Here is a 13,945-nt window from a genome sequence, read left to right as displayed (position 1 = left end):
TCCTCAAGTCCTTATTTAACCTAGCACCTTATTTTTCTAACCTCTCAAGTTTCTCCTTCTCAGGCCCTATTTCTTGACAGTAGCCAAAGGCCTGAGCCTTGTGCTCTGCTATCAGGGCTTGACTGGCCTCCATGACCTTCCCTTGTGCTGCTACCTGGCTCTGGAGTCCCCAGTTCCCATCATAAAGGGCCTCATTTTCTTTTTGTGCTTCTTGTTTTGACTGGGAACACTCAGACTGTTTATGTTGCAGGAGATGCATCTCCCCCCTCTGCGCATTTTTGGTCTGGGTGGTCTGTTCTATATCATCTTCTATTTGTCTTATATGCCCCATTACATTTTCATACTCTGCTTTTAGGCCAGTCAGTTCCTGAAGACCCGACTCACTTCTCTCCAGATCTGCCTAAATTGCGCACTTCCTAGCACAGGGAATCTTTTTCCTGATACAGTGTGCAATTCTGTTCCCTCAGGTTATCCCTCTGTTGTTTTATAGCACCTACCCTTTGGCATTCCTGGTCAAATTCTGTTTGGGAATTGAGTTCTTCAATGATCAATTTATTATTCTCCTCTTCCAATTTCTTGATCTGATTTTGTAAAGTGTTTATGTCCTTCAAGCAGATTCTATTATATGTTACTTGTTGGTTCAATTTTAGTTGACTCTCTTTCAGGGAATCAACCCTTTGCTGACACTCCTCTTTCAGTGCAGCCAATTGGGCCTCCTGTTCTGAATGGGTTTGTTGCTGTACTGCCAACTCCTCCTTTAACTGCTTGATGAGATTTTACAACTCTAACTCAGAATTTTTGCTCTCTCGCATTTTTTCTTCTACCTACCTTAATTTACTATGGGTTTGATTTAAAAGGTCCGACTGATTCTGCCCAGAGGTTACACTTTTTTCCATGACTATCATGTGGAAGTACATGTACGCAGTGAGTTGGACCATCTTAATCTGCTCCTCTTTGATGTTCTGAGTCATAAAGAACTCAGTCAGGGCTTGATGTAACAGGCCACTGTCCTGCCACACATCCATGCTTATGGAGGTGACCTGTTGCTTCATACTGGATAGCCAGGCCTCTTGCCCCTGCTCTGCCCATTCCCCTCTAATGAACAATTTGAACAGAAGGTGCTGCCTAGATATGTTAATTTACATAGATGCTCATTATGAAGAGTGTTCTTCCTTTGTTTAGTTATCTATGCAAGGACAAAAGCTCTACCCTGCTCTTGCCTAGTTTATTGTTACACTATTTTATTTTGAGACACATGCCTGATACCTAGGGTATACGTTTTGGGATGATGATGTAACACAGTTTTCTAGCAACTAAAAGTATCACTACTTTCAATGGGTTAGTCTGCTGTGTTGGACTGTCATGGGTGAAAACGCTTACCTCAATCACAGCACAAGCCCTCACCTGTAAAGGTTTTATAACACGGCACACTCCAACCAGGGACTCCTTCCCCTGACAATGAATGTGGCGCACAATATAAACGCTTTCTATCTTTAATCAACGACAGGTTCTTTTATTTGAGTAGGCCCCCAACTTGTCTCACACCCAACCTTCACAAACATCCTGTGTCACAGTGGACGAGTGTAAAGCACTAGAGGTGGGTGTCTGTACTCCTGCTCTCTATATGGCAGAGGAGAGGCACAGAGGACCTCAGCCAAGATTCTCTATAGGGTAGCTATGGTCGAGCAATCAAGGCCTAGCTTCTCATGAGATGATGTGGGCTGGTTCTTAAGTGCAGTGTAGTCCCCAAGCACCCACAAAGGAATGTCCACACACTATGGTAGTTAAAACCCAGCTCTTTATATAAATAAGGTTCACGTTATATACACAATCACAATAACACACTTTGTGCTCTGACAATTCTAAAATGGTAAATATATACAGTTCTAGGTGGTACAACTATTACTCTGATTCCATTAAAATGCATCCACTGTACTCAGTTCAAATAGCATACGAATCAACACAGCAAAACGATATCAAGCATAGACTTAGGAGGAAAACAAGTTGGGTAGACAATTGGCAGAATCCTGAGCCCCTACCACTAGGCACAGTTCTGTATGAGGATCCCCCCACCTGGGCAACCTGTAAATGAACATGCACTACAAGCCCAGTCCAGATATTGGCCCTCATTACGATACTGGCGCTAAACCATGGCGCTATTAGCACCATGGTTGGTGCCGGTATCGTAACAAGTCCGCCAATGTTCAATGGGGAATTACCACCCCATTCCAAGGTTGGCGGGGCAGTAATTCCCCATTGAACATTGGCCCTTCCCCATTCCCATTTTTGCTCCATAGGGCTCACTGGGACTGGGGAAGGCGCTAAGTACGGTACCGCAAATTGTGGTACCGTACTTAGCACCAAGGTCCCTTTGCGGGTCCCTACTTTAACTGCTGGTCTAGACCAGCCGTTCAGGTCGGGTCCCGCAAAGGGACCTCGTAGTAAGGCGCTAAGTGTTTAACGGCGCCGCAGCCTTTTACGGCGCTGTTAAACACTTAGCGCCAGGGTCCTAATGAGGGCCATTGTCTATTAGTGTCTTATCTCCTTCTATAAAGGTTCTACTACCCCAAAGTACCTGGTTTCGTAGAGTTCTTCAGTGAGTCGTCGACAGGCCCTTCTTGAGCGCACTCCCTTTAAGGCAGGAGCTGCGGGTCATTGAGATTCGGTGAAGAAAGAGGCAAATGAGGCCGTGGAGGGAGCAGCTCCGATCTTCACGGTGCTCGTTGATGAAAGCTTGTGAATGTCCTGTGAAGAAGAGGCGTGCGGTGCACCTCAACGGCGAGTGTTCGTTGCCGCAAAGAGTCAATGAAGAACTTTGGCCCAGCGAGGGCGTCGGGTCATCGGTGTCTGGAATCGGCAAACGGGACAGGACAACGGCTGGCTTCAGTAGCTTCGTCGGCTTCTCTGAGGTCTTCGGATGGTGGGTAACCCACCGGTGGATTCTCCTTGGTCGTCAGCAGCCTTGACTTTCTCCGGCAGGACAAAAGCTGTTGACGAGGGTGAACAAGGGAGTCCTTGGATCAAATGCTCTTAGGCAGAGGGAGCACTGCGGCTCCGGTCGGTGACGGCAGTCGTCGACGGTGCATGGCTGTCCGGGGCTTCTCTTCATTCTCCTCGGCGGTCCCCTTCTCCGGTCGGCAGCCTTTCGTAGGTCTGTCTACCAGGGAGTTTTGGCAAAGATCAGCTGGTGCACAATGATCCCTCACAGCTCGGGAAGAGGTCTCCTAGCCAGGTCCTCCCTTGGATCAGTTCCTTGAAGGCACAGCAGCTTTCGGATTAGTGAAGGACAGCAGCAGCAGTTCTTCTTCTTCCAGTGGGCTTCAAAGTTAAGCATCAGTTTCAATGTCAAGTTCTACTTCAGCTTCTGATCGATTTCTAGCAATGAGAGGCCCCCAGATATACTGCTGATCTCCCATTCATTCTATTGGGTCACACTCAGGCAACCAATCACTCAGAAGGGCATCCAGAAGGGCTGTCTCAGTCATTGTGTCATACACCAGATACTAGACACCAATAACATAGAATGCGTATTTGTCACACACTCCATTCACCCAGGTCTCACCCACGGGTGTACCCACAACATACAGTCATTGGGAAGGCTCCAGCCACTCTGGCTTGGACTTCCCCACAATACCATATATGGAACTTCCACCCAAGAGCCAGTCAGGGGGAAAGGACAGAGTCAGGGCTTCCCGGGACTTCGGAAAAAGTAAGGTAACCGGCAATAGAAAGCAAGAGGCCACGGGCCATCTTGTTTCCTATCAGGAATCCACTGATTCCAATGACAAGTCCTGAGCATCCCAAAATGGAGGACGCTCAGGGCACCTGTCAATTCAGCACGGATCTGCCACCAGCCTGTACCCTGCTCTGTGTGCCACACACAGGTGCCCAAAAACATACACCAGGAGTACAGGGTCGTACTCCCATCCATGGGTGCCATAAGGGTATCCCAAGGGTCTGTTCACCAAACCAAATACAGGAAGAGCCGGACCGCCAGGAGTCCCACCAGAACTCCTGCACGGAAAACAAGACAGAACACATGATAAAAGCAATAAAGGTCACAGATTCAGAGGCCCTGTCCCTCTGATGCATTTCCAGCATCACAACGAGGAACCAGGCCGGTGTGTATCAATATGATCTTTATTAATTTTATGGTTTAATGAAAATAAAAGCCAAATCAAACAATTGGAGAGCAGCCACCAATGTTGTGGCAATACAGATGCAAAGATTCCTACAACACAGTTGGTTCAAAATCCCCACAATGCACATGAATCTGTAGAGGGGTTCCCAAGCCCGACCCACACTCAAATTGTCCATTTTGAAGTGCCAGGAACTTTCACGCCAAAGTATGTGACGTATGATGAGCAAATAAACCAGCAGAGAGCCGCAGTGGGGCTCTGCCCGGTACCTATCAGACAGACAGCACCTATTGAAGTACCTGTACTTAAGAATCCTTGGACAGTAAGGTACCCATTGAGAAAACCATATCGACAAGTGAGACAAACTGATGATTGTCAAAAAACAATGCTTGAAGAAGCCAAGAAAGTCCTAAAGGAAAACGAATGGTGACGTCACAAGAACCCGGACTGACTCACATATAGAAGATATGACAACCTGCGAATGACGAAAAGAGAAGAAACACCATGGATAAGGGACAACATGAATATAAAGTGAAATAACAATGTCAAAGGTATGAAGCTTATGCCATAAGCAGGATGAAGATATGCAGCCAGTTTACATGTGTACATATGCTTGGAACCGCAAGAAAGCTGAGAAAATCGTATGGCTTGCTATGCTTAGTAGTAAAATAGATTGCGACAAGCGCCACCTATACATATCTACCTCAAAAAGGAGCATTTTATATAAGTATACTTCCACTGTGCACAAGAGCAGAATCAACCAAATGTTACTAAAAGGCCATAGGAGAGGAGCCCCTCAACACAAGAATAGAAAGTTAAAAGACAAGAAACGAAACTCAGACGCATGCAACCCGTACCAAGAAGCCAAGAGCGGAGTATCCTGTTCAAAGAAGTCAAGATCAGCAGCAGAAGGCAGGTGGTGGGCAGAAAGCTTAATCAGGGAAAAGGAGACCATTTCACAGTGTCTGAATCACGTGACCTGCCAACTAAGAAGAGTTTGGGCCTTCACACCTACGTGCAGACTTGTGCCATGCAAAGATATCTGAACTCTTCCCGACAGAGATACAGTCTCAAGGCCAAACCAACAAGAAATAATTGACACATGGCCATTGGGAGGTGATTGATGATGGCAATGGTTGTGGGAAAGCTGGAAGAGCGGGCAATCACCCTACAAGTGGACGACCAGTCTGCACGCTGCTAAGCCAGTGGAAAAGTACAAGGAGGCTTGGTGCCAACCCAATCACAATAGACCAAGTAATCTAGGATCCTATAGTTTGTAGAACCAATGGGACGTCGTACTTTTAGTGACGTCCACAATAGCTATTCTGAAGGAAGGGCTTAGATGCCCCATCTGCCACTGATTACCCAATCCTGTCACCCCGTTACCACATACAGCTATAGTACCTATAGTAAAGTTACCTTCCTATAACCAATAGAATTGCATGCAACATTTTAAGCATTACACGTCAGTGGTCACGAGTTTTTAGTATAAAAAATGTGTTTTCGATGAAGTTCGTTGGAGTTGAAGCGAGAAGGAAGATCAAGCAACAGCTTATGATCATGAAATCCCCGTTTTTTGTACTTGTCATTAAACGGACTCCCTTTGCCAAACCATTGAGTTGTCATTATTGATTCGATGCTAGAGTACGAATCTGCATCCCCATCCATCTCACAGGTCCTGCTACCTCATCTTAAAGTGCTATTGGGCAACCCCCAGCTTTATGGGCCGGTTGGGGTCCTGGTGCACACTTGGTAGCAGAGAGAGGATGGTTTATCGATTATCGATTAGACAAAGAGACCTATTGGCCATTGACATAAAGTAACTCTAGGTCCTCACCAATATCACAAGTCCTTTTGGCATCTGGCTAAGTAGACCGAGAAGCTCCCCGTAGATAGTGGTTAGTTAAGTAAAAATCCTGCAGGTCAAGGTTTGAAGGAACCTGTGTTTTGCCCGCGAGCCCCTTCCCACTTCCACGAGCAGCCAATCGGGTGAACAGCAGGAGAGGCGGTAAAGAATGCGGTGATCCCGAGGATCCAGAGAGGAAACATGCAAGCGGTGAGTGAACTAGACTGAACGCTTTGGCAAAACGTTGCATGCCTTAGAACAAGTAAGGGAAGGTAACGGTGGGAAGCAGGACAAAAAATAAAGGTAGAGATAGAATAGAATGTATATATATATATATATATAAGGGGAAGGCAATAAAGACTCAAGGGTGACCGAGTAACACATAGAAGAGGATACTGGGAAGATACCTGAGCATAGAAGAGGATACTGGGAAGATACCCGAACATAGAAGAGTATACCTGAGCAGAGAGAGGATACGCCCAAGTACCTACGCTTAATATAGCGGCTATAAGAAGCCTGCATCCAAAGTCCTGAATTAATAGGACGAATTAGGAGACCAAAGCGGTTAAAGACGCTTTTGAAAGGGATGGGCTTACACTCCATGTCGGGGTAACTCATAGGGGCAGAGATCTGTGTAGCCGGCTGAAGTCTGTCTTGTCTGTCTAGTCCTTCACATTTGTTTTGTGTTTTTCTCTTTCCTTTTCTTTTTCTCTCTGATGTCATGACAAATAAGGACATTTTTAAGGACTGAGCACGATCATTGTGCAATTGTGTAGCCAAGACACTGTATATTGTGAATCAATGATTATTGTTTGAAAAGGAAAAAATGAATTTTGTGGGGAAAACAAAACGGGATTGGAGCTTGCGACGATTGGCGCTCGCTCATATTGTTGATATTGTTTAAGCAATGTAAAATTTGACTAAGTGTTGTGTAAGGAATAAAAGAGATCATTTTAAGTATGGAAGATGTTACACCGTTGATACACTTATGCAAACAGTTGCCGAACATGTAGCTGAAAAAAGTACAGTGCAGAATGGGCTAAGGGAACCGCTAACAAAATGTTTATGCCGTGGCCCCAGGGCGAGTCACTATCTAAAATGGTCCTGCAACACATGACAACATATTTGCACGCTACGTACAATGGCAAGAAGTTAGACAAACGTCTAGCGAGTTTAGAACTTTGGAAAATGTACCAAGAGGACAAGGAGGAAGAATCGCCTTTAGTTTGGATAGTTAACTTATGCACAGAGGGGGATGAGATGCCTTCCACGCCACCCGCCCTGCCTGAAACAAAGGGTGAAGTTAGTAAAGACGAAGGATTATACATGCTAAGGGAACTTAAAGCATCCAAGGGATATAGCAACCCAGCATATGAGTCACTCATGCAAAGTAGTGACGAAAGCCCAGACAAAGACAGAGATAGAGATATCACCTCCAAGGTCCTGAGGGACAAGGAGAGGCGCGAAAAGGAGAAAGGAGACCAGGCACAAGAAAGTACATCTCTAAATACCAAGAGAGAGGGCAAAAGATGGAAAGGAGATGAGGGTAGAACTGATGAGGTAGCATTCACACAGAACGAATGGATGGGAGGTCAGATTCTGTTGAAACTTGTTGGTAAAGGCATTGAAGAAGTGATACAAACAGGAGAGCTAGACGAGTTTTGAAGAAGTGAGAAGGAAAAGGAAAAAGGATTGAGAGAAAGGATCGCAAGAAGAGACAGGCAGAGACGAGAACAATTGTATCGCGAGGAGCAAGGAAGGAAACTCAGTCACAAGCAGAGAGTAGCCGATGAACAAAGTAGGCAGGAACTACAAAAGATAGAAAAAGAAGAACAAAAGATCAGGGAAAGGAGAATAAAAAGACAACGGGATGAGGAAACATGAAGTGCAAATGAACAGAGAGATGCAAGGAAACGGGAAGAAGATAGAGTCAGGGAGGAAACGTGGAAGCGCACAGAGTTCAATGACGACATAGAACGCAAGGGAAGACAGAGAGCACGAGATCTTGAGTATCTGGAAAGAAAGGTTCAAAAACCCGATCCAGTGGTAAGCTGGGAGGACATAGAAGAATTCTTACCCGAGCACGATTCAGTACCAGCCACGTCTAGGGAAAATATCGAGGATGACTTTGACACCCGAAGCATCGGAGAGACGATCGATAGAATATATGATGAAATGGGGCTAGAACAAGAACCCCAAGTGACAGGAGAGGATGAGCATCTTGAGAGCACTCAGTTGTATGACACTGAGGACGCCTCCAGAAGTAGTAGAAACAGAGAGCTGTCCCTAGAGGGGTTCACACTAAATCAGAACGAGGGTGATGAGAGGAGTTGCACAAGTTGGGCACAGACAATATCAGAAGTGGAAAGAGAGGAATATGAGGGAAAAGAGGGTGAGAGAAGGCACGAAAAATGCTTCTCAAGGGGAAGGGATATAAGATGTCGGATTGTAGTGAATCTGGCATCAGAGTCAGCCACTCAATCAGACTGACGCGAAGGAGTATCTTACGGTCAGAGGCGGGTGTCTCCACCACCCTATGTGAGCCGACTAAGGACATTGCCAGGTAGACGGCGATGCAGAGCTATCACCCCTGCAGTGGATAGAAAAATGATGAGAGATGAAAAGGAGTGTCACGTATCACAATTCCCCTTGCTCGAGAAAGGAGGAATGAGGCCACAGTATATTCCATGGCCACACATAGATCGAGAAAACCTGAAAAATAAGCTTCCAATGTTACCATCGGGAGCCGGGAAATGGATTCATGAGCTGGAAAAAATGACGGATGGGAGCACGCTAGCTATTGGAGATATTAAAGGTCTTTTAATCGGCATACTTGGTGATCGAGCTGACGATGTGTGGACACATGCAGGTTACCCTGGCTTGACTACAGTTAACACTGCACACGATGGAGCTCCATTTAACAATTGCAGAGCCGCAGTATGGAAAGCATTACGATTGCTTTACCCAGATACTTCTGACATGGGAGCTATAATGACACGTAAATTGAAGGAGTCCAAGGATCCTTTGCTTTGGATTCAGAATTTCCAAGACGCGTGGATGCTCGAAACTTGTGAATCTTGGGGAAAATCTATACCCGTGTTTTACCATATATTATGCCAAGGGCTGCCAGATCAGGTACATAAGCATCTCAAGAAATTGGTAGGAATTGAGGCCAAACCATGGTCTGAAATACAGTTGACCATAGCTCACTATTGCAGATAATTGCAGGAGAAGAATCGCAAAAAAGAGGCTGCACGAAAAGCTGAAGAGGCCAAATTAGTGCAGAAGAAATTGTCAAAATATGCCATTGAAGGGGCAAAGATAACTAGCACAGACAGACTGAACGTGCAGCAGGTCAATAATCAACAGCAAATTAGTCAGGGCAGTAATGGGTTCTACCCCAGAGGCAGAGCCGTTCGAGGAAGAGGTTTCCAGAGCAATCGGGGAGGTTTCCAAGGGAATCAGGGAGGTTTTCAAAACATGCAAAACGGCAACCAGGATATGCCAAATGGGCAAATAATCAGACCACAGCCAATATGTTGGACATGTGGGATGTCAGGACATCTAGCACGCACATGCAGAAGTCAAGGCATGGTGCAAAGCGAGTAGGAATGGTGAATCCACCTGTGTTCTTTCAGCAGGGTGGAAATGGAGTTGCACAGAATCACACAGTGCAACAGTAAGCGCCAGGAGCACAGCAAAGCTCGCAATCTCGGAACTTGATAAGTTATCCACAAGGTCAGTCTCTACATTCGCTGATGCAACTGTCACAGACAACGAGTGCAGGACAGGCATCGAACTCTGGAATGAGAGCTAACACTGGTGATGGAGGAAGTCTATTCACGCAGCATGGGACAAAGTTATATATGGATTAGGACAGCTCACTGGGAAGCCTGATGTGTTCTTTCCTATCAGTGACACCAGACCCTCATGAGGTACCAAGGGTAGATGTCCTTATAGGGGATAAAGAATATTCCTTCTTAGTTGACACGGGTGCAATACGTTCATGTATACGTGAAGGCAAGTTTTCCTTGTCCGGCGATGCTATTAATACTCAGGGCTTTACAGGAGCAACAAGTTGTGTTCCTTTTATAAAAGAAGTTCCAGTCTCTATAGGAGAATGTGACATGAATGTGCCACTTTTATACTCAAGACAAACCCCAGTAAACATATTGGGACGAAACCTAATGACGAAGTTAAACATGACAATCTCGTTCACAGGGAAGGGCATAGTATGTTCGACTCCAGGAATGGATTATTTGAACGTATGCAAAATGATTACAGCCTACGCAGGACAATCAGCTATGAGAGCTGTCCCATTTGAACCAGAAATATTTGCGTATGGGATACGCATACTGATGGCAGGGCTACCAGTCCTTGCAGATAAAACCATGACAACCCCAGATGAATTTCTATTTAGGCCACCAATACCTATGCACGAGGAAAAGGAACAAGTGTTTCCCTTGGCAATACACACAGCCATAGTGCTAGGGAGAATGGCACTGATCGATGGGTGTGATGATGAAGGCAGGCAATGGTGCACAGCAATCGCCATTGAAGAGGGGTACAGACTAACTGACGTCACTGATGACGATCTATTTGATGAACAAACAGATGTAGGCGAGACATCAGTTGAGGTAAATTTAATTTACTTGGCGAGAATGATCACAAGAGAGGTGCCCCAGAGAATGATGTTGGTGAAAAAACGCCCCGAATATTTTGATGACGACATGACCCAGGTGCCTGGCTCGGTGTGGACCACAGGTCCCTATGACGTAGGCCTATTAAAGGGAGTCGGAGAAGTAAGGATTAAACTGAAGCCAGGAGCAATTTTGCCAAGGGTATGGCAGTATCCCATGTCTAGGGAAGCAGATGAAGGGATTTTCAAGACAATTTCTGCTATGATAGAGCAGGGCATCTTAGTGACGTCAGAGTCGTCATGCAATACCGTGATTTACCTGGTCAAGAAATGAAAGGGAGGGCCCTGGAGACTAGTTCAAGATTTGCACCTGATAAATGATATTGTTGAGGCCGAGTTCCCTCTAGTCCCTAACCCGTCCACGATCCTATGTAACATACCTTTTGAGGCTCAAACTTTCATGGTAATTGACTTGAAAAAATTCCTTTTTCTCAATCCCATTACACAAAGACTCACAAGATTTGACGTCATTTACATTCAGACCAGTGCGTCTGAAGAGCACGAGGCTACCCCAGGGTACTGTGAGTCTCCTTCAATTTTCAATGACTCAAGCAACATTGCATTAGAGAGTCTTGTCTTGCAATATGTGGATGACATTTTAATCTGCAGCACAACAGAGGAAAAATGCAGACACGCTTCTATTCAGCTATTGATTATACTGGTTGAGAAAGGGTATAAAGTTGACAAAGAAAAGTTACAGCATTGTCAGCAAGAAGTGCTGAATATAGGCCAGCTGATCTTGCATGAGGGGAAACGGATTACCCCTAAAAGGGCTGAAGCCATACTGAACATAGCCAAGCCACACACGATAAAACAGAGTTTTCTAGGTCTTTGCAATTACGTCAGGGCATGAGTCTTTGACTACATCTCATATACAAAGCCCTTGTTACAGGCCCTGAAGAAAGCACAGGTGACGAAAGAAAGAATTTAATGGTCTGAGACTATGGCAGAGCGGTTTACTGAACTCAAGAAAGCCATTTGCACCGCACCAGTTTTAGGGATTCCCAATTATGCAGATGAATGCTACCTGTTCTCACACACGAATGGCAGCTTTATGACGGCAGTACTCACATAGAGAACCACATTGAGGTACAAGCCCTTAGCATACTACATTGGGAATTTGGACCCAGTGATGAGAGGCCACTTCCCTTGTGAACAGAGTTTAGCTGCTGCAGCATTTGCCATAGAGAATGCTACAACCATTGTGATGGGATGGTCAATGATGTTGTTCGTCGAGCACGCACTATTTGCCATTCTAGAGAAACCAAAGGGCACATTGACATCTCAGAGAGCTTCTGCTTATGAAGTGATCATATTGAATCCATCGATTAAGATAGTTCAATGCAAAATAGTGAACCCAGCTATGTTTATAGCCGAGCCAGTCCCTGAAGGAGAACCGATCCATGACTGTGCAAATTATGAGGAATTCTATGACGAAATTCCCAGGGTGAAAGAAAATGCATTGGCAGAAAGATGAATTGTTTTTGTTGATGGTTCATCGAGAATCAATCAAAATGATGGGCAGAGGTGCACAGGCACTGCTGTGGTAAAGCATACAGCAAATAGAGAATTTCGGGTACTTATTAGTGCACGATTACCATCTCATTATTCAACACAGGCTGCTGAATTATTGGCGTTGATACTTGCCATCTAGAATCATGCAGACCAGGAAGTGACGGTGTACAGTGAATCCGCCTATGTGACATCAACAGTGCACACAGTCTAAGCACACTGGAAAGGAGGGGCTGCCTCTGAGTGGACGGCACGCCAGTGCAGCACGCAGCCCTATACGATAAGCTCATTAAGGCGCTACAGCTCCCAATGGGCATAGCAGTCGTAAAATGTGACACCCACACAAAGGGAACCGATTTTATCTCACGAGGAAATCAAGCAGCAGACAAAGAGGCCAAGCATATGGCATCCAAGGGCAAAACCATAATGGGCGTGGAAATAACCGATGTAAATGAAAAAAATAATTGTTGCACGAAGCGAATCTGAGGGTTATAATAACATGGGGCAAACCCAGTTAATGGAACTCCAAAGGGATGCACCACAGGAGGAGAAGAACCTCTGGAAGCGGTGAGGGTGTTCTTTAACCATTTAAGTGCCATAGGTATTTTCCCCCAGTGCCAAGGCCTTTTTTGGTGATTTCGGTATGTGGCCATACTCAATGGCTTGTAACTTTTTTGTTACATGAGATATCTCTGCCAAATTTGGCTCCTTTTTTCCCCACATGTAGGCGGTCGTAACGCCACCCAGGAATCCTAGGTTGCTGTAGTGGGGTGAGAGAAAATAAGCAAAAAGTGCGAATATGTTGGGTTTTTTCAAAAAATGCCAATAAAATGATGTACAAAGAAGCCTGTGGTTTTTTCCTTGTAAGAGCGAGGAACAAATGCTTTAATGTGCTGAATGGTGTGCAGTGAAAAAGTCGAAAACATTATGTCGAAAGTCATAATGTCGAAAAAAAAATTTGAATATTTTATTTTTTTATTTACATGTTTTTTTTGGGTTCCGCAAGTAAAAAAAAGGGGTAAAACAAAACAAATTACAAAAAAGGGGGGTTGGGGTGGACCCCCCCATTTTGAACAAAAAATAAACAAAAATAGACATTCCAATTTTTTTTTCTACTTCTTTTTTCTACATTATGATTTTCGACATAATGTAATTCGAAATTATCACTATAAACCGTGCTGAATTCCCCAATTTTCTGGCTTTCAAAAACTGGTTGAGTGGAAATGAAAAAACACTATTTTGATGTGGTTATCAACTGGTTTGTGAGAGGTAGGTGATTTTGCCCATTTTGTCCAATTTGACATGCATGGACGGAATGGAAGAAAAGGGTAGAAAAGCCGAATTGGAGGACAGAAAGGCATATATTTCTGAAAAGTAGACAAAATTCCAAGTTCAGGAAGGAGTGATTTGCATAGGTCGGGCAACAACTAGGTAGGGGAAAATGACATAGATTGGGGGAAAAGCGTGAAAATGACCGAAAAAAAAGGTTTGTGTTGGACATGGTTGGCTTGGTACGGCAATGGCTTCTATGAATTTTGAGAAAAGCAATGCTCAGCTACATTCCTCCGACTCTTGCAGTTAGGAAAGAGTTCATGTTTTGTAGTGTTTTACAAAACAAGCAATACCACAAGCAAAACACTCAGCCATGGTACACAGGGGTTTTATGCTTACGTCCTGAACAGACGCACTTAGCATGTGTAAATCAGGAATACCAATGTGGTGAGTAACGGCAAGCATACTTCTTTTGAA

Source organism: Ambystoma mexicanum, chromosome 9 (genome assembly GCF_040938575.1).
Source record: "Ambystoma mexicanum isolate Mex_15411 chromosome 9, UKY_AmexF1_1, whole genome shotgun sequence".
Taxonomy (NCBI): domain Eukaryota; kingdom Metazoa; phylum Chordata; class Amphibia; order Caudata; family Ambystomatidae; genus Ambystoma; species Ambystoma mexicanum.
Note: the sequence above shows the minus strand (reverse complement) of the source record.